The 27,054-nt window shown below is 36.2% G+C and overlaps 1 protein-coding gene and 1 long non-coding RNA gene across 2 annotated transcripts in view; one reads left to right on the top strand and one right to left on the bottom strand.

Moving 5' to 3' along the window:
• The window catches only part of LOC141962301 (sodium channel protein type 1 subunit alpha-like), a 95,019-nt gene extending 82,115 nt beyond the window's left edge, over window positions 1-12,904 (bottom strand). The window contains exons 1-2 of the mRNA XM_074910267.1: window positions 12,617-12,904; window positions 11,863-11,942 (exon numbers count right to left, since the gene is read on the bottom strand). The gene's annotated coding sequence lies outside the window, so the exon portion shown is untranslated. The remainder of the gene's footprint in view (window positions 1-11,862; window positions 11,943-12,616) is intronic.
• A 7,207-nt stretch (window positions 12,905-20,111) lies between these two features.
• Window positions 20,112-27,054, top strand: part of LOC141962303 (uncharacterized) — a 29,953-nt gene continuing 23,010 nt past the window's right edge. Inside the window, exon 1 of the long non-coding RNA XR_012633910.1 lies at window positions 20,112-20,222. This is a non-coding gene — a long non-coding RNA (uncharacterized LOC141962303). The remainder of the gene's footprint in view (window positions 20,223-27,054) is intronic.

Raw genomic sequence — 27,054 nt, forward strand, 5'->3', positions numbered from 1 at the left:
TGTACTGAGCTATGTGGTTAAAAATATAATTGTAGTGCACATTTAGTGATTATTTTGCAAAGAAACCACTCTCAAACATAGGTGCAGAAATGTAAAAAGGAAAGATTAGGTTCCTAAAAATATCATTCAGTGCACATCAAATGTGCAGTTAAACTATGTTAATGACGCTAACGAAGTAATAAAATATTTAATAATTTTAAAGGTTTCTATCTTAAATTGAAACTGATAGATTACAAGGTCTGTATCATGTGAATCTGTTCATGTGGATCCACCTGTAAGATAAGAACTCAAACAGGAAAAGCAACATGCTATAGTGACGACCACAGCAAATAATGGCAGATCTGGCTAATGGCAAACCACATCTCTTTCAACCTCAGATTTTCTGATGGGAAAATAACAGTTTACCCATTTCAAATGATTTGTGATTGGTGATTAAAATACTTTCAGCTATTCTCATTCAAAAACACACATTTGTTACTTTAATGACTGAAAGTACTCTTCCATTTGTGATTAGAACTGATAATTGCTGTTTTAAATTGCCATATTTAGTGTTGTAATAAAGTGTTTTGGAATGCTTTTTCTAAATAATTTTTAGTTTATAGTACTGAGTTATAATGCCTTTTGGTATTTTGGCATTGGGTATCCACAACAATATCTTAAATAGTTTGAAGATAAATGATAAGATTAGTCATTTTTGTCCCATAACTCTTAACTTACTATATTTTTCAGCCACTCAAACTCCTGCAGTCAGGTACTGATTTACAATACACCCAGCTGAGAAACAATGGAGAGGGGCATTCCTCAGCATCTTGCTCTTCTTGTCTGATCAATGCATCCGAAGACAGGGTATAATTTCCTACCAGGCTCTGAGAGCTGAATAATGTTTCTGCAGGCATCGTATACATTCATACATGTATCATTGTATACATATATACAACTTAGATGCATTTGTATAAACAAGCTTCTAGTGAGAAGCCAAAATAGGAAACTTAATTTTTCAAAACTGTTTCTCAGTGCACTTGAGAGAGGGCACAACAATGGAGATAAGTGCACTCCATGAAGTCAAGAATATCCAGTTATGAAAAGCAAGCCTTCAGTACGTGAACAATGAACAGTCAGAGGAGAGATCAATGCTGTGTGTAGGTCATGGCTCTAAGGAATCGAGGACATTTTAAGTCTGAAGGAAACATGCACAATTAAGAAGCTTAGAAATGATCATGTTACATTGATTATGAGGCAAGGACAAATTGGGGACTTAATATTCGTAAGTGGAAATGACAGCTAAAAGATCTTAATTTGTTTTGAGGAAAAGCCTATAAAAAGTATACTGAAGAATTTTCCGGGCTTTTCAATTTTGAGTAGGAGTTGGTTTTTATGCCTCTCTATATAGTTTCCCTCATTTATTACTCTTAAAATGCTTAGTATTCTCTATGATTTAAAATTGCATCAGGATGTATGCTTGTAATGTAACAGATAAACTCTTGATCCTGTTGAAGCTGTTCTCAAAACATACTATTGACTTCATTCATGCAGGTAAGTTTTGTTAACTAATGGATATATTTGATTTACATCTTGAAGAAGAATTTTGATTTGTGCTAGGTAAAAATGTAATTTCAACTCAAACTCTTTTGTCTTATCTTAGAGGCACATTCAACTGGAGGAATACTTCCCTTTATTTTTCTTTTACACACTGAGATCTTACCAGCTGACTTTCTTATGTGCTGTAAAGATGTAGTTTCTTTTTCCAAACATATTTGATATTTCATTGCTGTAGAACTAATGCATAAAAAAATATGAGTGATATATTTGTATTAATAAATGTACTAATGCAAATAATTTAAATATACATATATAATCCATCATTCAATAATTACTTATTAAAATTTTTTTAGAGTGTTTAGAAATTCATTGTGATGGAGGTCTTCTTTTGTCACAGTGCAAATTATTTCTCATACTTTAAGTTGTGGGATGGTATAATGCTTTTTACATTATGACATGTAATGTCATACAACATATAATGTCATTGGAAATAATTGCTGTAAAACAGCAATTCTCGAAGTAGGAAAGATTGAGGATGGGGGCAGAGATTTAGGCTGGGGAAAGTAATTAAAAAAAAAAAAAAGTATGAAAATGTCATCAGAATATTTGCTCTCCTCTCTTCTTACTTTTCATGCTCACATTTTTCTTCCTCCATGAAAACTTTTCACCTTTCTGGCAAGCCCATGGAGCACTTGAACTTAACATTGTCCTTAAGTAAACAGGTAGTAGGGAGTGAGATACAAGAGTCCTCCCTCCCTCCATGACTGCTCCATCCTTTCCAGGCAGCTGGGCTTGCTGGAAGCTGAGTGCTTACACGGGGAGTTTTTTGGACTCAATAGCATCAGGACTGCGTTTTCAGGTGTGTGATTGTGAAGTTAGGCTTTCTGCTGGGCTCTGTGATGAGGGAGGTCTTGGGTGAACTACAGGTTGACCACAGAAGCTTGGAGCAATCCAGCAAGTGTGGAAAGCTGAATGTATCCAAAATATTCCAAACCAAAAAAGGTCAAGATCAAAACTGTTACCACTGTAAAAGACATTTAAGAACAGGTGAGTGTAGAGCAAGAGACATTTTTTTTTAGTGAGAACACAACGATCTGATACATAACAGATGGCCAAAGCATAAGACTGTGAATAGACACCTTACACAGCCTGTCCCCTTAGTCACTATGTCCCCTAAGAAGAAAGGATCTCAGTGAAAATGTATGATATATTACAGTACCAAGTCTTAAAATGTCTGTTTTGAAAGATGAGCACAAAAATTTTTCAGCAGCAATATGAACTTTTAAGATTCTGTTTAATTTTACTACCGATTTTTCTCAGGCTATATCTGTACTATATTTGACAGCATGCAGGCAAAACTGCATTCTGTCACAAGCTGCTCCTCAGGCAATATGAACCTGTCCATGCTGCCTTTTACAGGAAGTCCTTCTGGACTTGGGGGGCAGCTGCTTCCAAATTTCCAAGTTTATAACAGCAGACTTGATCTTTTCTAGGAAGAGGTCTTTCTTGAGTTACTTTTGGTTTTGTACCCTGAACAGCAGACAGCCAAGATGTGTTCACACTGCAGGTAAATGCGTTTACACACCTTTGAATATTATCTTTTCAGAATAGCATCAGAGCTGTTCAAACCATGTGGGCCCTGCTGAAAGCAGGCAGAATGGATGACTGTAGCTATTTTGGTCTCCAATCTGCCTTCAGAAAATCCTATTTATTCTATACACAGTTCAACTGACCCAACTTTTAATTATTTCAGATTTTCTTCCACTGTCATTGCTGGTGTAAGTGTTTTCAGTTTCTAGGTAGAGTGATTCATCCCAGTCTATGAGGGCTTAACACAGCAGTTTGGCACATGAAATGCTAGCAACCAAGCCCAAGGGCTGCTGAGGCTGGTGGTGCCTGTGCTACTCGTAGTCATGAGTAAGAGTCATCTGACTCTTACATGTGTCAAATGTGTCAAATGTCTTCATCTAAGTTTTGGAGCCAGAATATGTCTAAATCTTACTATACTTTCCCCCTCCCCAGGCATATCTAAGAAACAGTCCTTCTAGCCATCCACAAGGTTAGTACTGTTGAACTGTCTTCTATCACGCTTACAAAGAAACAAGAAAGATTCTTTGGCCTTATCAGACAAAACCTGACCATATCCAGGGTAATTTTCTAACTAGTTCCTTAAGCTGTTTTATCCTGCTGTATAAATGCTCAGAATATAGATGACTCTTTCCTCTCAGAGGGTCTTTGCAGCCTTTCTTCATTACCTCAAATTTCATTTTTTAGATGTTCAACTAGACAGTGTACATCAACATCGTGCTTTCGAAGAAGATTCACAGTCACAGTTAGGAGATACAAATATCTGCCAAACTTCCTCATTATTCTCCTTTTAACCTTTTTTCAAGATATCTTTCAAAACACTTCAGTGGTCACACTGTTCAGCTACCAAAACCTTAAAGGTCTTCTTTCTCTCTGTGTCATCTGAGCATTTTTCCTATACTTAGAATGTAAGCCAGCTGAAGCACATAGAGATTGAGGTCCTAGATTCCATATATGAACACCTGCCTATTATACGCATTCAAAAACATCTATGTGCATGCAAGGCAACAGGTAATATTGGACACGAACAAAATAGAACAATTTGTGGGTAAGAATCTGGAATTTAAGAGGTGTTAAAGTTCAAGATTCTGTACTTTTGAGGAGTGATATGAAGGAATGTTCTCAGAACTAGAGCCAGAATGCAGAAAGTTTTTAGGAGCAAAGATCCTGAAACTTCCAGGATTAAAACTATGCCCTACAACAGTGCAATACGGTATTTTCACTGAGATAACACATCAATGTCTCTCTCTCTCTCAAAAAAAAAAAAAAAAAATCTTCCTTTTTTCAGTTCCCAAAGCAGTTAATAATTACTGTTTCAGGAAAGCCACCTGAATTAGAAGCATTACACAGAGAAAAACAGACCTGCAGACCTCTAAAGAGAAGTGAAAATTACTTACTGTGTGGACTTCAGAATAATGCTAATCACAATTTCACTACCCACAGCCATTATTTAGCCATCTTCACAATCTTTTCTCACATGAAATAGAGCAAATGGCTCATATTTTATATCTGATATATATCTGAACAGAGCTAAAGGCATAAGCCATCCTTTACAAAGTGCTAAGCAATCAGGAATTCACACAAAATTCAATATGAAATTCTTGTCACTGTTTTGAGACACTATATTTTTTTGCCTAAGCACCCAAATATAGACTTAAATACATAAGCTTAGACCTATTTTCTGAAATTTCCGCCTTATATCATGGTCATTCTTACTTTAATCACAGGAGGAAAAAACCCTATTGCCAAAACTGACAAGTTTCCTGCATTTCAGAATCCTACAAACCATATAACCCTGAGAAACTGTCACTGCTGAGACACCCATTGAAATACTATGTGCAAAGAGCTCAATGAAAAAGGGAGGGAAAGTTTTGAATAAACCACTGTTATTACTATTAGACATTTAAATAGTACTTAATGTACTGAAGACAGATCTGGTATGGAACAGAGAAATAACTTTTAAAAATAAAATTGAATGCTTACTACTCCCCTGCATTTATAAAAATTAATTGATTCATATTTCCCCAGCTTTTTTTTTTTCTGTTTCCTTTTTTCTTTTTCCCCAAGAAACTCAATGCTAGCTATTGTCTAGGAATTAGGCATGCAGACATAAGGGAGCAGGTACTGTATCTGCTGCTTTGCTTTCTCTTGTTAGCATGTCCTGTAATTTATCACTCTCTACACTTGAGCAGTATGCATTTTTGTTTCTCCCATCAGAGCCATTAAATATTATTTAGTACTGGTTCAGGATTAGTCTGAACTTACACTTAACAGATGTATAGAAACCTGTCTTGAGGAGAAAGTAGAGGGCAAATCTGAGGTTGCTGCCCACAGGTGACAGACTCACAGCCAGCCTGCACAGCAGCTAGGTAGCATTGTAACCTAGAGTCAAAACTGCCAGACATGCTGTCTAAAAGGTACGAGAATTTCTTTTACCAGGCTATGTAAAATTATTATTTGAATAAAAGTAACCTTCAGCTGGAATTCTACTTAAAGGGTACTCAAAGTAATTAAGCTTTTTTTTTTTTTTTTTTTTTTTCCTAATCTCATTGCACATGTATTCCAACAAAGCTGTAAACTTCTGTCTACTGTATGTCCCACTCATGAAATACGACGTTTTCACTTCAGAGCAAGTACAGTTCTCATACCTGGTGATGCAAAAATGTGTCTACATTAGCAATTCCAAATGCTATATTTCTATTATTAGAAATATTTTCTATTTTTTTATATTCTAAAATGTCAATTTCTATTATATTTCTATTTATAGTCTCATTTTTTTGTATTTTAGTGCATAATAGGCTAGTGACACACTCCACTCTGCACTCCTGGGATGTGGTTTTGTATTAACGAACCATAGACTCATAGGCTGGCTGAGGTGGAAAGGCACCTCTGGAGATCAGTTTTTGTATTAAAGATATTTTGCAAAATTTTCTCACACATTTCTAGCCCAGGTGGGTGTAAATTCTGCTTCTATAAAATGATACAGGCAGTTTTATATTTGTCCTTCAAAAAGCAGACAGCAAAACAGACAGAAACATCCTGAAATAACATCTGGCAAGCTTTCCACACCTAGGTGTCTCAGAAAATAGTTTTACAAAGTTGGCCGGTCCCAGAAAACAGTGCTATGAAGTACACTATATTGCAGCAGATTTTAAATATATTTGTTATATCTTCCTTTCTCAGACCCTACATATATGTCTTACCCATCATTTTTTAAACAAAATCAATTTAGTCTGCCGTTAAATAGGAATGTATTTTTAACGATTCATGTACACTAGTTTTCATGTAAGTATTCAGAATTATTACAAAGAAAAAAAGCAAGATATTGTTTGAATTAAGTCCAGTTTAGCATTTGATTTAGCAAGATACTTTCTAAATTGGTCTTGTATTTCTTGTAAGTATTGGTTAACAATCTTCTACACCACAATTCAATTTTTTTAATTAGTATTACAGTTAAACAATGTATCTGAAGATGTCTTCCTCTATAACATTGACCTTCATGGAAGAAAAAGAAGCTATATGTTTCCATTTTTTTTCTCCGATTATAAACTGTTGTGAAAGAACACCCAAGACAGTATCATGTTGTTTGCTTTGTAATTGTTAATTCAGAAGTTAAAATATTTTATATTTACTCAATTAACATGTTATTTCAGTTTGTGAATTTATTTATCTTATTCTAAACCCGTACTCTAAAAAAAATCTGCACAATAAAATGTTATTATCTCTTTCTAGATAAATATATACATGTTTAATTGTACAGATTTGTATGAATGATATTTCTTTTGTTTGGTCTGTAGCTTAGAAGCCAATGCGTTAACCAATGGTAAGAAATACTCCTGTATCAGGGGACACAATCACCTCTATTGTTAAAAATGTTGACCCTAGTACAATTTTCCCTTGTTTTAGTTAGTAGTTTCCCAAGGAAGCTGGGGACATGACTCAAGATTTAGCTCACATCAGAAGGCATACCCTGTTGACAGGGTGCATACAGCCAACAGGTTTTTAAGGACAAGACCCTTTGCAGACACGGGGTATCAGTGCCAGTCAAACTTGGCATAAATGGAACCAAAATTACTAAGGAAAAAATTATTGTAACACATAGATAACTTTCATTGGAGTGCAATTTTTTGTTTCAGATATAATATTTTATTAATTCAGACTAGTAGATTTGTAATTAATTTTATTTTGAGACAATATGAAGTCCTGAAAACACAGTAAAGGTTCATCCTTTCTAGTCTATCTCTCCCAGTGTGTGTATAAAGAGAAAACAAGCTGAGCTGAAGGCAAAAAATACTCAGATATGAGGTTTCTAGAGAGCATTTGGATCACCTAGTTAATGTTAAAGAAAAAAAAAGTAAAAAATTTTTAACTTTTTTTTTTTTTTTTTCAATTAAGCATTGTTAGTGTAACCAGTATGGAGCTCTGAAAGTTTCCCTGTCTCTATCTGTCACTGCACATTTCAGGTGATATATTTAGTATTATTTAGACTTCCGTTTCAGAAAATAAATGTATCAGATTGGGTTCCTCAACTGTGAAAAATACTGAACTTTAACATAAAATAGAAAACATTGAAATGGCTCTGAAACACTTGCTTCATTTAATCAGATTTTGAAGTGTCCTATTTCTTTCCATTATCAATTTAAAAATCTTTTAAATTAAATGCATAGCATTCTCCTGAAAATAAGCAAAAATTGATCAGATATGTAAAATATCCTTTCTCTACCTCTTTTATTCACATACTCCCTGTGGCTAACCAGTAAAGCCTATTTAATCTAAAAGAAACACTAAGAAATTAAATAACTTTTTAGGACATATTTTCCGTTCTTTCTAGATATATTTGAAGTGTTGCAGAATATATATACTGTAGTATAAATATTTTCAGGGGATGCTTATATACTTTTAAGAAAAGCCTAATGAAGATAGCTTTTACGAGGTCTATTTTGGACTCTATATAATTTATGATATAATACTTTTCCTTATCTGTTGTACCTCAGATATCTACTTCTTGTAGACTCATAGAAAAATTGGGTTGGAAACAATGATCAAGAGCCACCTAGTTCATTTCCCTGCCCAAGGCAAGATGACTATACATATTTCCCAACAGATGTTTCATCTAACCTCTTCCTACAGACCTTCATGACAAATTTCATAGATTCCTTTGATACTCTACTGCAGTTCTTCACTATACTTTCTATTAGAAAATTTCTCCCTGTATCTCATCTGGATGAGTCCATTTCTTCAGTCTTCCTGTCGCATCCACTATGGACGTAAAGAACAGAATTCATCTTCACTATTCAGCTTCTAATGATCCACCAGCCTCTTCTGTTATCATCTGTAGAGCTACTCCAGGAATCCTGCAAAGCTACTGAAAGAGCCCTGCTGAGACATTCCTAGGAGGAGCACCTATCATCTGCCTCAGAAATATCTCAGTCATTATTTCCCCTTGGCAAATAAATTCAACAATAGTTTGAAACAAAACAGTTAGACACTTTAAAGCATTAAAGAAAATAAAAGATCTCACTCTGAAGGAAACACCATTAAAGAGTAGGTAGAAAATGGAGTCCAGGGAGAGATGAGAGGATGGAAGAATTGCAGGCAAATACATCTGGAACACAGTCAAGACATTGGCTTAAAATGCACTTAACCAGGCATTTGAAAGCTTCCTTCATTAGGAATTTTATTTCAGTTAAAAAGTACTGTAGTTGATGCTTAGTTTTGTCATCTTTGACCAATACCACTATTAAATAAAGCCTATTTGAGTAACACAAGTCTTACGTCTATTCCTTATTTTTTCTTTCTGACCTTGACAGGATTTGAGTTCTTGCTTGGTTGTGTTTTGTTTTACCAGGAGGATGTCCTTCAGTGTTTTGAATTGTATTAAGTAATTTTAAAAAGCCAATGCTGGAAGCAGATTAGAGAATCTGTTTAAGGAGTAGGAGAAAGATGAAAAAGATTGAGCTGCATGTCTACAAGGTACTGAAATAAATTACCAAGGTAGAGGGCAAGAGATGGGATAAAGCCTGAAAGCACAAACTGAACTGGATGTTTCTGAGACCAAATATAGAGGGTCTATGTCCTTTTAATCTCAGAGACTTGTGAAAAAAAGAGGAAATTAATAAAAAGAAGGATGGAAACACTTTAAAATAGAGTCAGAGAAGCACTGGATACTACCGAGACAAAGCAATGGAAATTTGGATTCAGAAAAAGACATGTAATGAGAATCTCCTAGCACAAAAAGAAAGAGAGAGCATCTGGGGCTGATAAATGCAAACAATAGATAGCATGGGGGCTGAATCAGAAATGTGTTTTTTCAAGTAATATTTAATATGGCAGGGAAGGGTGCCACCCAGAATTTTTATAAGTAGTGCAAAATATTTTTGCACTTAAAAATATTTTTTGCACAAAAAATTATTTTTGTCAGAGCTAAATAACACATTAGAAGAGTGTGAAAGGGGGCCTGGAACCACACACACTGGTGGAAATTGAAGAGACAGAACAGATGACACAATAGTCAGCAGGAGACAGAAAGCCTGAAAGCACTGAACACTCATTATTCAGTAATACATCACAGGGATTTTCTAAAATATTGAATAAAAAGATATCAGCACATTTTTACAGAAATTGCACTAACCCCACTATGGAAAAGGTGACGATTTCTGACTCTACATTTATCATTTAACTAATTACTTCACCTATACCAAACTTTCAGTTATTTCCATCCAACTTTTTTATGTTTTCATGGATAGGAATCTACAAAGAATAAACCTACAAGTAGAAAATGAAATAACATTTGCCAGAACTACTGAGCTTTGGGTAAAACATTTGGAGAACTTGCATGATACTCCCCATCTCCCTACAATATTATGTTCAGTCAGTAACATCAGTTGTAGCTTTTAATGGTTAAAATTTACTCAAAGGTCCCTTTTTTTCCATTTTGGAATATTTCAGCTTCATGATTTTTTTTTTTTTTCTTTGAGCAATTTGATCTCTCAAGTGCTCTAAAACATTATGCTAAAAAAAGCCTAACGGTATCCTTTATCTAGTGTGTCTTACGGATGGCATAACATTGTTGTTCTCAGTTTACAAGTGTGAATATATATTCGATTTTTCATTTAGTTTGTCTTCATTTGGGCATCAACAGAAAGTCTGCAGGTCAAATACAGCTCTCTTGTGGAATCCCACTGCCTCCTACATATACCAGGCGTTTTCAGTGGAGAAAGAGAAGGTAGTATATGTTCCTGTCATTGGAAGAGAATCAACAAAACCTCTTCATGATCTTTAGCCCAAAGACCCAATATGTTTTCCCAGAGATGAGTTGGTACTGGAATTCAGAAAATTAATAAAAGTGAAAGAAAAGACATTCATCCAGAAGAGTATCACTGTGCTAAATACGCACACACACACACAAATTAGAGCAAGTTTTCTGCCACTTTTCAAAAGAAGTTTGTAAAGAAGTACCCACCTCTCCCAATTACTGCCAGAATATTTCTCTTAACCAAGAGCAGGGAAACCTTCATACTTGTTTAATAGCAGTTCTTGAATTTAAGGTAGCCAAAACCAATAGAGAAGTATCAGTAAAATACCATTTAAGGGACAAAATTCAATGCTAAGCTTTGTGGTTTTGTCCTCTAAATATATCTGCTTGTCGTTAATGTACATAACTTTACAGTAGAATTTGCATGTTGGAAGGATGTAGTGTAATATGGATAGTAGCAGTGATGCCATCCTCAAAAGTCAACAGCCACCTGTACTTTAAAGTGCTTGGCATTGGAATAGTACATTGAGAGTCATATTCATGGACATTCTGAAAGGTTTTCTACTTCAAGACCACCTTCATATTAAGAATGAAATAACCTGTCATTTATTTTAGCTTCCCAGCTATCTCAGTTGTTGACATGTACAGGTTCTGAAACTTCAAAGCAAGCTTAGGTGATAATACAACAATTTTAATGTAGATTTCAGTGATCAATAATAAACTACCTGGTATAAAGTATCATTTTAAACGGTCTATATATTTTTTATGTAAGTCATTATAATCAGATTTTAAAAATTATTTCTCATACAAGATACTTTGAAAATTGCTGTTGATTTCCTACAATTTCCCTAGAATTTTACTGATTATACTGTGCCTTATGCAATAAAAGCTGGACATCCCTTGTGGCAGGCTAAAGCTCTTACTTTCCACCCCTCTCATCATTGATACTTTCTTAAAATAATAAACATTTTCTGTGAATACCTGGCAAAATGAGGACAATAAGTTTAAGGCTGCCTGTCTTTAACATGCTTTCCTGTATCTAAATACTTCAGCAAATATTCAAGATCACACAAACCAGGGTCAACAGAATAAACCAACAGGGTGTTGGTCTTGGCAGTAATCATCCTGTTACTGTTCCACATTAGATTCTCGGAGTAATTTTTAGCACAGACTTTTTTCCTTTATACTTTATATTACAGGTCAAGCCTGAAAAACACAATAGAAATGTAGGTGCACTTCAAGAATGTAACACTAATATCAACCAATATATCTCAGGAGTTTGACACCATAACCACAAAATAAGCATTTCTGGAATAAGTACAATTGACAGGCTTTCAGCAGTGACAGAAAAACACCAATCCATTTTCAAATACTGCAGAATGAGCAACAACTTCCTCAAAGTGGGGATGAAGGGCAGATGGGTTGAAAAGACAGCCCAATCCCAGGTAAATTAGTTCAGTGGGAGTCTTTTAAGCACATACCTCAGACAAGCAGCAGAGAAGAAATCCATTTTAGAAAAGATGCTGAAAGAGCTTGATGTCCACCTGCCAAATTTCTTGTGCTGTTTGAAAAAGCAAGACGGTTCAGATTATGAACCGAGTTATATCTGCAATTTAACAACCAGTCCTTATCAGTATGTAAATGAAAGTAAGAGCTTCTCGCAGTGTACCTGATCAGAAAGAATAAAGGCAGAGGGAGATAGAAAGAAAAAAGAGGAGGAAGTCCTTTCTTCCTTCGGTAAACCTCAGATATCTGTGTGAAGCATTTAGCCTTAAAGCAGAGCTTCTCCATGGGAAGGAAAACTGTACACTCCTACCATGGTAGGATTTTAACATCACTTGCTTTCACCCTTAAGATGTTTTCCATGTGAAGAAACAATATGACCTCTGTTAACTTCTAAACAGTTCAGACGAAAAATCTTGAATAATAATTTAAACACACACACACACCCAACACTCTGGCAAACACCCAAAAATATAAGGCCAGTGAAATCCATCTTGTAACAAAATGCTGTGCTGCCAAAAAGACTGCAGCTTTGGAAACATTTTAAAAAAACACTCAAACTGGATTTTCTCCTTAATTATATGCTTAACAATAACTACAAAGCAAGCATTCAGAAATTATAAAAAAAAACTAAAAAAACAAAACAAAAAAAAAGGGGGGTGGGGGAGAACCCCATGCGGACAGCTCACATAGATGAATTAAAGTCTAGGATTTATCATCCTGCTGGCTTACCTGATAAAACATGAATTTCAAATGCATTATGAGGAAACCAAAAATAAAAACCACAATAGACAGTGATGAAGAAATGCTTCAAATGCTAATAAACTTGTTCAGATTCCCAGTTCCAAAGGATTACCAAGTATTTATAAATTACTGCATTCTCATTGGGGGAAAAAAAAGCAAACGACCTCTGCAGTATCCTCTCTGCTTCATTCTCGGCTTCCTGCTCTGAGGTTCACTCTGTGAGTGTACCAAATACAAATCAGCAAATAGCAGCGAAAAAAAAAAGAAAAAAGAAAAAAAGAAAAAAAGAAAAAAAAAAAAAAGGAGGATGGGAGGACAATGAAGAGAGACAGAGAGGAGGGTGAAGAAAAAAGGGGGGGGGGGGGGGATACCAAGTCATCACCTTAAAGGACAGCCCCATCTACCGGCAAAATAAATGAATATTCTGTAAAAGATTTTTAAAAAGATTTTCTGACTTAAGCCTAAAAATCTACAGCCCCATTTTTCTTCAGCAAGGAACAAAGGGCAGGGCTTGTGCTGAGAAGCATATTTATTTATCCAGTGTTAAATGAGTAAAAATTTCATTAATTTTCCATTTATTTTCTTTTAATTACTTGTCTCTGAACCATGAGAAGGAAATAGTTTGGGTAATGGTGGTCTGTTATGAGAACACCAGAAACCTTTCCAGGTCAGCCCCTGGCATGCCACAACTAAATGGTACCTGTCCTCTGTCTTGTTTTATGCCTTCCCACTGTGTAGGTTCAACATCTTCAGTCATGGGTTCACAATCACGAAAAAAAAAAAAATGTTCCTGGACCAAAGTCACATGACATGTCCAACTATTGCAGACTGCATTGCCAATCACACAGCCTGGTACATGACTGCCACGTCAGATCTATACATTCCCGTGTATTCAAATGACAGCTGTGCAGCCAAATCTGGAACCTAGACACAAAAAATGTTTCTTTTTAAAATTCAGACTGCTAAGTAACAGTAACTGCTAATACAACAAACTCCAGTTGCACTGGATCAGCTTCAGTTAGAGCTAAATCAGACAGCATTATGTATTTCTCATTTTGTTTTCTTGACAAAAAAAGAAAAAAAGAAAAGTGGAACTGGGATGGCCACCAGCAAACACTTTTGCAAACCCTTGTTTCAGCCATGACAGGGGGCAGGAGGCACTATGATAGGAAAGGAAGGGGACAGTGACTAAGAAGGCGTGAGGTGCATGGAAGAAGGACCAAAAATAATACTGCATTTCTTTCATTCTGTAATACAATTTTGACATGTAAAGATCAAAGAAAATAAACCTAATTATACCTGTATGTAATAAGGTTGTAATCTGTAACAGATACTTAACACGTTAACCTGTGAGTCAGTGACCCCAGGCAACTATAATGAATTTGATCCTCTACAGTCAATCCCAGTAGTGTTCTGATATGTTCTTTTTTTAATATTTTTACATCATGAGTTTTTGACTGCTTAAATTTTGCTTGAATCCAAGCTATGTGAAGCTGAATATCTCTACCTCCTGGTCGTGGCCTGACATGCTTGGCCCTTCACAACAAACACTTGGAATCTCTCAATATAATACCTAATTTTCAAGCATTTATCAATACAGAATGTTATGAACAATTGTCCTAACAATGAAGTCTAATCTCATAAATTTTTAAATATTTTCTCTGCAAATATTACAGTGATTAAAAGAACACAGCAAAAGATTTCCTAAATATTTAGGAAATTGCCAAGTTTAATTAACAGAAAGCTTTTTTTTAAGCAGAATTTTTCATGACTCAGATTTCACTGGTCACACTGGTATAACCAGGTGCTCAAGTTCAACTCCACCAGCTTACGGTGTCAGGAGGATTGATAGGGCTTGTGGTTATCTTAATAAACTCCTTTGGTGGCTCCTTGAACCAGACTGCCATCTGATATGGGATTTGAGAGAGAAGACTTTATCATCACAATAACAACTTTTTTCCAACAGATAAAGAGCTAGATCCCTTGAATTCTTATACTTTTAATGTTTTATACATTGCACCACAATTGCAGAAAACCAAAAAGGTACAGATTTCTCAATCACAGGTGCTCCAACTCTAAGGTAAATCGAAAGTTAGTAAATAAAACATGGTCTCCTTTCCCTTTCCCCCCCCAAAAAAACCAACTTGCCGTTTGTACTGTCTCTAAACAAATAGGACACTCCTAATAGCTAGTAAAATAATTTTTAAAACCAAGCAAGTCTAGGATACTCGTTGCATTTACTTCGCAAAGATTTGACCACTTCTTCCTGCAGGTATGGTGACAACTTCTCCCATCTGAGTGCCCAAGGAGCAATAATCTTAATGGGTATGGGCTGAAGCCACCATCCAACAGGCCTGAAGGAGAGCACCTCCATGCCTTGCACAGCAAGGACAGAGTGGCCAGGCAAACTTCCACTGCATCCTTAAGCTTGCAATCTTGCAGATTTCAGGTTCTGCAGACCTGATAAATTTGCATCAAAGGAAATTTGTGGTTCACTCGCCCTTGTACAAATGTTGACCAGTCCTACTCTGCTCTGCCTCAGGAATACTGTGCATATGTTTAAGAGCACTGGAGAACAGCACAGGTAAGTTTTTGGCTCAAGGGCCACAAACTGCCCACCCTAGTGATCACCGGGCACTGGGAGATTCTGGTCTTCTTCAGCACATGAAAGGATTCACCCGGAGTCCTTCTCTAGTGATCCTCTGCAGCACAGTTCCCTTTCTGAAAGGGACCTATAATGAACTTCAGTCGGAGAAAAAGAGAATGTAGTTCATTTTGTCACTGTTGTTTCAGTATTTTTGCTGCAAATATCAGAGTTCTGTACAATCTAGAGAAACCTTTAAAATGTGCATTAGAAGCTTAGATGTTCAGCCATGGCAGTAAACCATGCAAGTAACAATGAAGAAGAATGTGGTCTACATACACAATGAATAGAGTGTTAAGAGCAGTATATAGATATTTTTAGTGACAGTGTCTGAGGTACGTTTTATTTATCAAAACATTAGAAAACCTCCCTTGATTCTTTTCCATATCTCTTTCTAGTGTTCTAGGAATTAATTCTGTGAATTGCAGTGGGTGTGGAAAACAGGTATTGGAGTAATTAATATAATATATAAGTAATGAGCCATCCAAGACCCTTCATGGACAAGCAGGTGAACATGATAATCATAGAATCATAGAATGAGTTGGGTTGGAATGGATTGGGACCTTAAAGATCATCTAGTTTCAATGCCCCTGCCATGGGCAGAGACATGTTCTGTCCAGTATCAGCACCATCACATTAAATTTCTTCCTTATATCTAATCTAAATCTACCCTCTTTCTGTTTAAAACTGCTTCCCCTCATCCTATCACTACACTCCCTGATAAAGAGTCCCTTCTCATCTATCCTGTAGCCCCCTTTAAGTACTGGAAGACTGCTGTAAGGTCTGTCCAGAGCCTTCTCTTCTCTGTGCTGAACAACACCAGGTGGGGTCTCACAAGGGTGGAGGAGAGAGGGAGAAGCCCCTCTCTCGACCTGCTGGCCACACTTCTCTTGATGCAGCCCAGTATATGGTTGGCTTTGGGCTGCGAGTGCACATTGCTGGCTCATAGTCACTTTTCTATCCACTACTACCCCCAAGTTCTTCTCCTCAGGGCTGCTCTCAATCCACTCATCACCCAGCCTGTATTTGGGCTTGGGATTGCCTCAACCCATGTGCAGGTCTTTGCACTTGGCCCTGTTGAACTTCATGAGGTTAGCACTGGCCCACCTCTCCAGCCTGTCAAGGTCCCTCAGACGGCATCTCCCTTTCCTCCAGGGGACTTTTTATAAACTCGTGAACCAATTGCACTGCAGTCACAGAAGAGCTATACAAGCAGTTAATGATGGAATAACGTCATCATGTAGAATGACATGAACTGTAGCAACATAGAACAGAAGACTGCAACCGACCGGTTTCAATGAAAACTGAGAAAAACCTCTGAATATTGAGTAACTTTTTGCACAAGGAACAGAGCATATCTGCCAGCTTCTAAACAAGCATCTTCAGACTAGATATAGCCCTTTTCTACAGCAATATATTTTTGTCACTTTTGGAATGTCTTTCTGCACTAGATGCAAATAAAAGTTGGCAGTTCTGGACGGTGAAAGATCTGCATTTGTGAGACGAAACTTACTGGGAAAGCTTGTGAATTATCCTATTACAGTCTTACATTTTAGATGTTACATGAAATAAACTAAACCATGGATGTTTGTAGTTTTTCTTCTTCGATTTAGCACTAATTTAGCATATGATTGTCATCACACTATGTATCTCAAGTAATTAAAATGGGCAGACAAAATCTGAGATATGTCTATAGAAACTAATAGTCTAATGTATACTCCTATATTTTGCTTATGTTATGGATAACAAAAACTGGTCTCACCATTGTTTGTGCTAAACACATTATTATAAAATAATTTAATTCACACACTTTCATATTGTTTCCATGCTCCTCAGTTTTAGTGACATTTCCATAGCTATGAAAAGAGCACAGAAACTCCCTTGCATGACAGAAAACTCTAGTACTATGAGGAAAAGAGAAGAGAAAAGTTTGTCAGAAACTCAAGCTGCATATTGTGATGTGAGGGAATACACAGAATATTCAAAGCAAGCTACTGATGTAGTCATAGATTGGACAATTCCAGTAAACCACAGGAAAATACCAGGAGGAGGCACTGACCACTAATGGTCCATATCCTGCATTGTAGTGGGTTCAAAACCCTTCACTACCTTGAAGCTCGGATTAGATTTCTCAGACCCAAAGTGATATACCAGAATATAGGATATATAAACACACATAAAATGCACCATATTCTAACACTTTGTATCCTACTGAAGAATCTGCAGCTTGCTATGTTGAGAAGTACTCTGTGTGCCCTGCTGTGAACCATGACACAAAAAATAACACTTCCAGAAAACCCCCATACATTTGAAGAGAAAAAGGTTTGGTTTTTTTTTCATTCTAATTGAATAGATAGGTTATTAATACTCCTTATGCCTGTAAGAAAATACTTCAAGCACCCACACTTGAAATGGAAGGGAACACAGTGTACTCGTATATAATAGCATAACTAATTTAGAACATTTCAGGAAGCAAGAAACAAAGAATCTGAAATACATCATTACAATATTGCGTGGTACCTAGCAGTTTTGTTCTAAGTTCCTATACCATGCTATTATTTTAAGAGTTGGTTTGCAAGACATACTTCTGTATTCTGAAGTGTAAAAATACTATCTATAAAATATTATACAATGTAATACACTGCATTGCAACAGAGGTGTTTTCAAGATACCAAAAATGAATTACATTTTCTTGAAGCTAATTTATGTCACAATGTAAGTAATGAAGGCACCAGCCTGGTATTTCTACTAAATCACAGCATAGGTCTACATGACTGTCATTAACAAGAAAAAAAAGTAATTTAGTAACTGGTAAGGTAAGATCATGATGAAGAGACAACTGTCTGCTTAACAGTTCTTTTCCAGAGAATGAGAGCTTTTAAAGACGGTAAGAAAATGATAAAAAAAATTTCACCTCACTTACAAACAAGTGTAGAAATTATATTCTATCCATTATTTCTAGAACAGTGTAAAGATCCACTAGTTTCTGGTGGGTAGAAAAACACATTTAATGGACTTCCACTTTCCTCATAAAAAATAGTTTTAACCTGATATTAATACATAATCTTATCTTAATATTCAAGTTTATTTTGATTTAAGAAAGGGACCTTGATATTTATTCTTAGAGTGGGCAATTACCTATAAGACATGAAAATTCAGTAAATGCCGTATTGTCCATAGACAATAATTTTGCATTTTTAATTATTTCCTTTGACACATTAACATAATACAATACAAACTTCACTATCTTTAAGTTAATATATTTAAAGAGATCTTGGTAGTAAGCTGTAAAATGTAACTCGTTGATACAATGCTGACCAAAGTCTGTCTCTGGTATTTTTACTATAAATTCCCCTATATTTTGGAATTCATTAATATATCTTAAATTCGATTATTTAATTTTTACAAATTGCTAACTCCCATGAGTTAGACTCCACAGCACCAGGAAAGAAAAAAGTTGCTGTCCAAGGTACTGTACATAAACACGAGTTTTCTAATTAATTTCTCAAATGCATTAAAAATAGTTTCAAATTTATTATATACTAACTGTCTCTAGCAAGCAAGCTAGCCTTGTTGAAATTCCCTACATGATACTGCAGTATCAGTGTTATGCTGTTACTTTCCAGGGCCTCTTCTGCTGCATTCCAGTATAACCAGACGTTCCAGCACCTGACAATACTCAGTATGTATAATTAGTTTAAGGACAAATCTGTCCTATGTTTTTTTATGGACTGATTTTCAGCAGGGTGTAAATACAAAAAAAGTCTTTGAATTCTACATGGTGCTTGAAAAAAAAAAAGCTACCTTCTAATATAAATCTAGCTAACATGTACTGTTCTGGCATTCTGCAGAGCAGTCACTAGATGTACTTTTATCTGCAGTATTCACCTTACATATTTCAGAAGCATATAGATTCATGCATTCATGCAGTAAATAGAAAATAGCATCCTGGATTTAATTTCTACTTCAAAAAATAACCAAAGGCTGCCAGAAAATCAAATACATTTTTTTTTTCATTTTGTTTTGTTTAGTAAAAGAAGCACGTTTGTAATTTGCAAGGCTAAAACAATGCAACAGCCAGAAACTGCAGTAAACCTCTCAGAGCTAATAGCTATATCCAATAATGCTTTCCCACACCACCTTCTAGCAAATGGATTTCACTCATTGCTTCATCAGTCAAATTAACAATAATCCCCATAAGGTTAGAAAAGATGTTTGTTAAACAAACTCAATTTATGATTTTATATTTGTAAAGTGTCTTAAAGCTGAAGATGCCTAAAAGAACTACTCTGTTAATCCAATCATGCTGACAGAGCTGGTTTCACCCAGCAAATTCTCTCTGCAATTCACAGCATGGCTGACAGCTATCTGCATAGAAAAACAGCACAGTAACCATTTAAATCATGCAAAAACATTTACCGGAGAAGATGTAGCAAAGATCAGGACCCAGCTTCCAGACCCCATGAAGCATGAAGCTGAGGGAGCAATCCACTAGCTTGCTCAGGCCAGCAGTGCCTCTCCTACACTTGACCTAGACTGCCTTACATAATGAGGAATCAGTGCTGTATCCTGCGTGGAGGAGCGAGCTGAATGTCATCACTGGCAGAAGTAGGGAGAACTGGCAGCGGGCAGGCTGGTAGTTAGCATGGAGATCACGAAGTCTGCTTTCCCTGAGCGTTCTGGGAGAAAACACAAGAACGGCTCAGAAATGCTGCTGTCATTCCTCCCCTTGAACAAGTGACCGGAAGGAGCGAGGGTGTTACAAACGTGAAGCAGACAGCAAGTGCTAAAGCTGCATCTGTACCTGCCATCAAGGTAACCGAGTTCCTGTCACACTGTGTTTAGACGACTGCACGGCTACAGCTAATAGGAGAGAAACAGCAAGGCACAGTAAGGGAGAAGAGACACAGACTGCCGCTGCACACATTTGTCTATATATTACTCATTGTGGTGAGTAGGAGAAAAGCAATGGTATAAGATAAAATAGCAGGATTAATTTCCAAGGGGAAGGGCTATTCCTGTAAATAAGTCTTACTGCATGCAAGTTATTTTCTGGAAAAATAATCATTTGTTACCTGTTTTACCTGGTGTTACAGAGGTTAAAGTTCTTGTATTACAGAGATTCTGGTATTTTCAAGAAAACAATGGGAAAGAGACATTCCTGGTTGTGAAGATGTTTACAGTTATTTCTTGTATTTCTTTGCTGCTTTTGGAGAGAAGCTTTGGGATATTTTTTAGTTTATTATTGTTTGGGTCATATCAGCACCTCCTCTGTGGAGGGCATAGGAGGAGAAACAAGTATCCAGGCTTAGCCATCAGAAACTTACACAACCTTGTTGTTTACAGAAAGCAGCTTTATATTAATTAAAATCACTGCATATAATCGGTATCCCATATTTTATTTCATTTGAATAGTAAGTAAAGAGCCTTAAATACTCATAATACTTATATAAATTATTCTTGAATGATCGTTTTGAGTGATACAGTTTCTCCTTAAAAAAGAAGGCAAAGGTTTCACTAAGATGGGACACAGTTTTCTAGAGTTTTCTAGTTATATTTGAGACAGCTTGATTAAGCATGATCAAGAGTAATTGCCACTGGACACAAATTCCTAATGTCACCGATCAATGTCACTTGATAATGAATATAGTAACAGAGATAAAAGAAGTATAATTTAATAATATTTATGCTCCATTTTATGAAAGTACTGTCATGTTTGATGGTTCTTGTTTAAATTAAATGGGTTTGGGTGAATGAGTGAAATAATGCACGTAATTTTCAATACAGCTCTGAAACCATCCAAGTTAAAATCCTGGACTGCATTAAATACAAGAGGAAAGAGGAACTCAGAAACAGCATTGCAGCAATATGAAAAGACAGGTCACTAAACTCATGGAAAGTTTTAATATAAATGTGGAACACTGGCTGGCTTTTACAGAAATCAGCAGATGTACAGGTACTATTATATTTAGTTATGCCCTTAGCAGAGTGAACATGATTTGAGCTCTGATCTCAAATGGGAAAATCAAAGTGAAGGTGAAAGGGATAAAAACAACACAATTTTTCTTTACAATATCTATTTCTGTTATAAATAAGCATACAATGACTTTTCTAACAAATTTGATTAGGTTAAAAAAATATGCTTGAGTGTCACTGGTTTTTTGAATGTTTTCCTAGTCTCTTGTTGATAGATTTTCTTTTTGCTTTCTTCAGAATGAAAAAAAAAAATAATATCAGAAGCATTTGGTAGAAAAGCTCAGTCACTAATAACTCATGATATACTAGCTGTAGGTCTAAAGTATAATGCAGAAGCCAAAACAAATACAAAGGAAATATCATTTGAGAATGATTTTTTTAAAAACACATTGCTGTATTTTAAATCAGTAACTTTTTATCCAATCATTGCAATTTATTTATACCAAATCAGCAAATAATATTAAAAATATATTGGTGCATTTATTCTTTCACAATTGTTGTCGACTGTTAATGAGGAGTCCCTGTTAAAACTTTATATAATTGATATGTACCAACCTCTACTTTTGGTGTTTCAAGTGTTAAATAAGAATACTGGCTAACAAGAAAACTATTTGCATGCTGGACCCTGGTTAATCAAGAGTTGAAAATATCATGACCCGTATTAGATTATGAGAGCATACAATGATAGTTTAATTAAGGTGCAAAAGTTGGCAATTCTGTTGATCACGGCACTCAAAACATAAAGCAGCCAAACTACTCATCTAAATCCAGCTTAGGTGCCTACACAGCCATTGCACAGTTAATACATCACCAGGATAACGTGCCTATAGATAACCAAAAGTTGACAATATCAGGTAGAAAACTAAATAAAGTTTATACGTATATTATAGGTAAACCAAATCAATACACAGAAATTGAGTAGAAAATGCTACCTAAATGAACAGAATAGCAAACTTAACTGTCAGTATTGCAAACGCAATATGTAGTTTGCTTGATGTTACAGTTCAGGCAATCTTGTCTGATACAGTTGATTCCATCTTTGGGCAAAATGATGAACTAGATATTCCTTCAAAACTTTTCCAGCCTTCTTTTCTATGATATTGCCTATAAACTGTATGTCCAATTGCAGAACATGACTGTCTCATACTCTTTTCATGAGGATAAATAAACACAAAGTAATAATTTGTAAACCTCAAGTTACTGTCATTCGGAATATGCTTACAAGCCATAGTGTTTGTCTGGGGTGTAGAAACTCTACTTCTCTCAGGAATTAGCCAACTTGTTCTTCCATTGAGCCACAAAACTTTTTGGTTTACAGTAGTTCTTATAAGCATTTTTGCTCTAGATGAACTTGGTATGATCTGCTGGCAAGTCAAGGCTATCTTAACACAAATTGATGCAGAAACTGCTGACATGTAGGACTCTCAGTGAAAGTGTTTCTGAACCATCTGCACTGATAATGTGAGTAACAGAGTCTAACACTTGACAGTGGTAAGAAAATAAGTCAAGTTTACATCACTCTCAACTACCAAATCAATTACTCTGATGTCCCAGCAATTAGAAAGGTTTCTGTCAAAGCAAATAAAATAAATGTCGTTTTAAAAAAATTCTTTAAAATATTGTATTCTTTGCAAATGACTGTAGAATAAAGGTCCTGATTGGGAAAGAAGAATGGGATAGACTACCCCTCACAAAAGGACAGAGATGAAAAAATGAATGAGTTTAATGTGAGCACAAAAGTCTAGAGTCTTTTGCTATACCTGTTTTATGAAGATAATGCTAATGATATTTTATAGAAGACTGTAAGTCTATGAAACAAGTTCTGGAATTTTTCTTTTATGGAAAATTTGGAAGTAGAAGTTAACAATGCTTATCACTAAATTATCCTTACTGGCTGAGTTTATGTCCACAAGGTTCTTTCTATTCTGTGCTGAAATGAAAGAAGCAGTATCTCATAGACATTACTCCTGCCAACAACCTTGAGTAAACAGGACGATTTTTTTTTAGGCACCTTGCTCTTAAGATGCCTTGCATATAAATAAATCATTACTTGAGGTTTGCTCATACTAAGATAGGTTCCATTTGGGATCTGATGAAACATTAAAATGCTCCAGTATCACTGACTGGAGAAACATCTACAGTATCTTGAGGTGCAGGGTTTTGTTTTTTTCCGTCTTTCTCTGACCTTGCTTTCTTTTCTTAAAATAATTTCTCCCTTGTGTTCCTGAACAACTTTCATAAGTGATTCATGCTAAAATGTGTGAACACTGGCTCAAAGTCTTCAAAAATTAAAACCCAATACCAAATGGAACCCTGTATTTAGATTTGATATCATGTACTCTTATAAATGCTGGGTGGTGGGGTGGGATGTTCTACAAGAGTCCTTTACCCAAGTATCTCAGAAGACTTTGGCCATTTTTGTGTATGTGTTACTTCTGTTAGCAAAACGAATAACAGCATACCTCATATCTCCTTTTTGAAACAGGTAGCAAAAGCTTTTGGTTTGTTTCTTTGAGTATTATTTAACAGCTCAAGACCTAAGTTTACTCTACATGTATGTTTTATTATTTAACCCAGTCATATCACAATGAAGATCACTGGAGGGCAGTGAAAGAAGAAGACTTTCTTTAGTTGACTAGACTTTCTGGAGTGCCTGATTGATGCCAATATTCAAATAGGCAGAAGAACAACTCCAAATATTATTTTACTGTTAGATGATACCTTACCAATCTTGCAACTGCATTAAAGAGCATTTTAAAAAGTAGTAATGTTTCCAAATTGTATGATTTATCTGTAAGATGTATCAAAGTTTACAAGTCTCCTTTCCTTAGTATTCTACAATATTTAGTATTCTACATATATACAAGAAGTTCCCGATTTTCTTCCAAATGATCAAGTATTCCAGCAATGATGGATGAACACTGAATTCTCAAATTCTGTGCCAACTCCTCAGATAGGTATCACTAATTTTGTCATTTTCTACACACATGAAGTTTCTGACATCCAATATATTATCCTAGGAAATAACTAGAAAATTATATCCCAAATAAGTGAAAAAACTTTCTACAATAAAACTATAAACTTTGAGTAGGTCAAGGTGACAGTAATCTTAATATTCATGAACTGTTCTTTGACTTTTTTGACATCTTTTCCTCTTCAATAAAACTAACTACAATAGCCTTTTTAATTATTTTCCCAGATTTTTTTGGTAAGATTTATAGGGCTGCTTATTATACCTCTGAGTGTGTCTATAAACTGATTTCCCAAGCTACTATTTTTGTACTTATCTTACAAAAAAACCCATCTGCTGTTTTACATATTAATGCTAAAAGAAAATGGCAAAAATAGGAAGGAAAGAAAGAAGTTGAAATTAAAAAGCAGTTAATTAAGCATTTGATAAATATGCCTATTTATTTTGAGTAAATGAATGGTCTTTATCAACTGAAAATAACCAGTACTGGCAGACTTTTTTGTTCAGTTTTCTTCTGTCAGTTATTCCAGCGTGTTGAATTTAGATTTTAATTTTTTTTAGTATCTCCCTAAACTAGTTCTTATGAGCTGAAGAGCAGGAAACAATGCACGCTTAGTTTTGGAGACTAAGTTGTTTAAGTTCTAAGTCATCCATTAAAACATTTTTAGAAATTGTAGAAGTAGTAGTATCTTGAACTCCAAGCCATGAGTTATTGATGCCTAAGAACAATGTCCGACAAACAGATTTATGGTTCAGCATAACAAATGTACCATTAGCACTAAAAGCAATAGGATTTTATTTTTTTCTTTTTTCCCCTAAACCCTCCTAAATAGTGCACAGCAGTCATCATTTGTGGTATTGATTTATCACAGACACAGAACTGCTCAACATAATATCTTGAAACACCTACTGTGATGAACAAGTTCACAAGACTGGTCATCCCCTCTAGCAACACATGAAAATACAATCAATACTGACTTTTAGCTAAAAGGCACAAATTCATCACTTCAATTACACTCTGAATCCAAATAGCTGATTTTTGTCTTTCTTCCGTTAACATGGGAAGTGGACCTGTCAAACAAACTATATTTAGCCTTCACTAGGTTTTAATCTCTTTTCAATTCTTTGAAATGTCTAAACTTGTGAAAAAAAAAAAAAAATTGGTTCTTCATAGAAAAGTGACACTCCTTGTACTTTGCTTTGCCAAAAAATTTAGAAATATGCTTAAAACGCAGGGTAACAAAGCTGTGGATGACCTGTTAAATGCTTTCAAAAGATCTATTTTGTTCCCACCAAAGAAAATGTTCCAGCTCCTGGATTCTGTTCCTCTTATTTCCATCATTCGAATGCTTCCAGGAAATAAGACAGATTCTCTTTGGTCTCTTGCTTTACTTCCCAAGAGGTTTCTAGTCACTTGGATATAGCGTAGAACATAAGAGCTCACAATTGCCTAAAAAAGAAGACTGTCTCTGGCAGCTTTTCAAGTCTGTAGCATCTGTAGCTGTTTTCCATAGAGTACTTACTAAGCAGTAATCAAAGCTTTTCAGGCTATGTATTCCACATCTAATTTTTGGACTTGCACACTACAAGCACTCAAAGGCAAAAAGACTGTACAGCTTGCTTTTTGTTTTTGTTTTGTTTTTTTTTAGGGGGATTGGGTTGGAAAGGACCTTCAAGATCATCTAGTTCCAACCCCCTGCCATGGGCAGGGACACCTTCCACTAGCCCAGGTTGCTCAAAGCCCCGTCCAACCCGGCCTTGAACACTGCCAGGGAGGGGGCAGCCACAGCTGCTCTGGGCAACCTGTGCCAGGGCCTCACCACCCTCACGGTAAAGAATTTCTTCCTTATATTTCATCTAAATATACCCTCTGTCAGCTTAAAAACATTACCTCTTGCCCTATGACCACAGTCCTTGATAAAGAGTCCCTCACCATCTTTCCTGCTCTAAGGTCTCCCTGGAGCCTTCTCTTCTCCAGGCTGAACACCCCCAACTCTATCAGCCTGTCCTCACAGGGTTGGTGCTCCAGCCTCTGATCATCTTCATTGCTCTCTTCTGGACCCACTCCAGCAGGTCCATGTCCTCCTTATGTTGGGGGCCTCAGAGCTGGACAAAATGCACCAGGTGGGGTCTCATGAAGGTATAGAGGTGGAGAATCACCTCTCTCTACCTGCTGTCCACAGTTCTCTTGTTGCAGACCAGGATAAAGTTGGCTTTGTGTTGTGAGCGCACATTGCTGGCTCATAGTCAGTTTTGCATCCATTAATACCCACCAAGTCCTCCTCAGGGCTGCTCTCAATCCACTCATCGCCCAGCCTGTGTTTGTGCTTGGAATTGCCTCAACCCATGTGCAGGACCTTGCACTTGGCCTTGTTGAACTTCATGAGGCTTGCACAGGCCCACCTCTCCAGCCTGTCCAGGTCCTTCTGGATGGCATTTCCCTTCCCTCCAGCATGTCAACCTCACCACACAGCTTGGTGTCATCAGAAAACTTGCTGAGGGTGCACTCAATCCCACCGTTCATGCTAACAACAAAGATGTTAAATGGTGCTGCTCCCAACACTGACCTTTGAGGAACACCACTCGTCACTGCTCTCCACTTGGACATCAAGTTGTTGACCACAAGTCTTTGAGCGTGACCATCCAGCCAATTCCCTATCCACCGAGTGGTCCATCCATCAAGCCCACATCTCTCCAATTTAGAGACAATGATGTCATTCAGGACAGCGTCAAATGCTTTCAGCACTCTAACCGCACTGTAGAAGGCCACCAAATTTGTCAGGGCATGATTTGCCCCTAGTGAAGGCCTTTAGTGATTGGCTGTTACCAATCAAC

This window comes from Athene noctua, chromosome 7, assembly GCF_965140245.1.
Source record: "Athene noctua chromosome 7, bAthNoc1.hap1.1, whole genome shotgun sequence".
Lineage (NCBI taxonomy): Eukaryota > Metazoa > Chordata > Aves > Strigiformes > Strigidae > Athene > Athene noctua.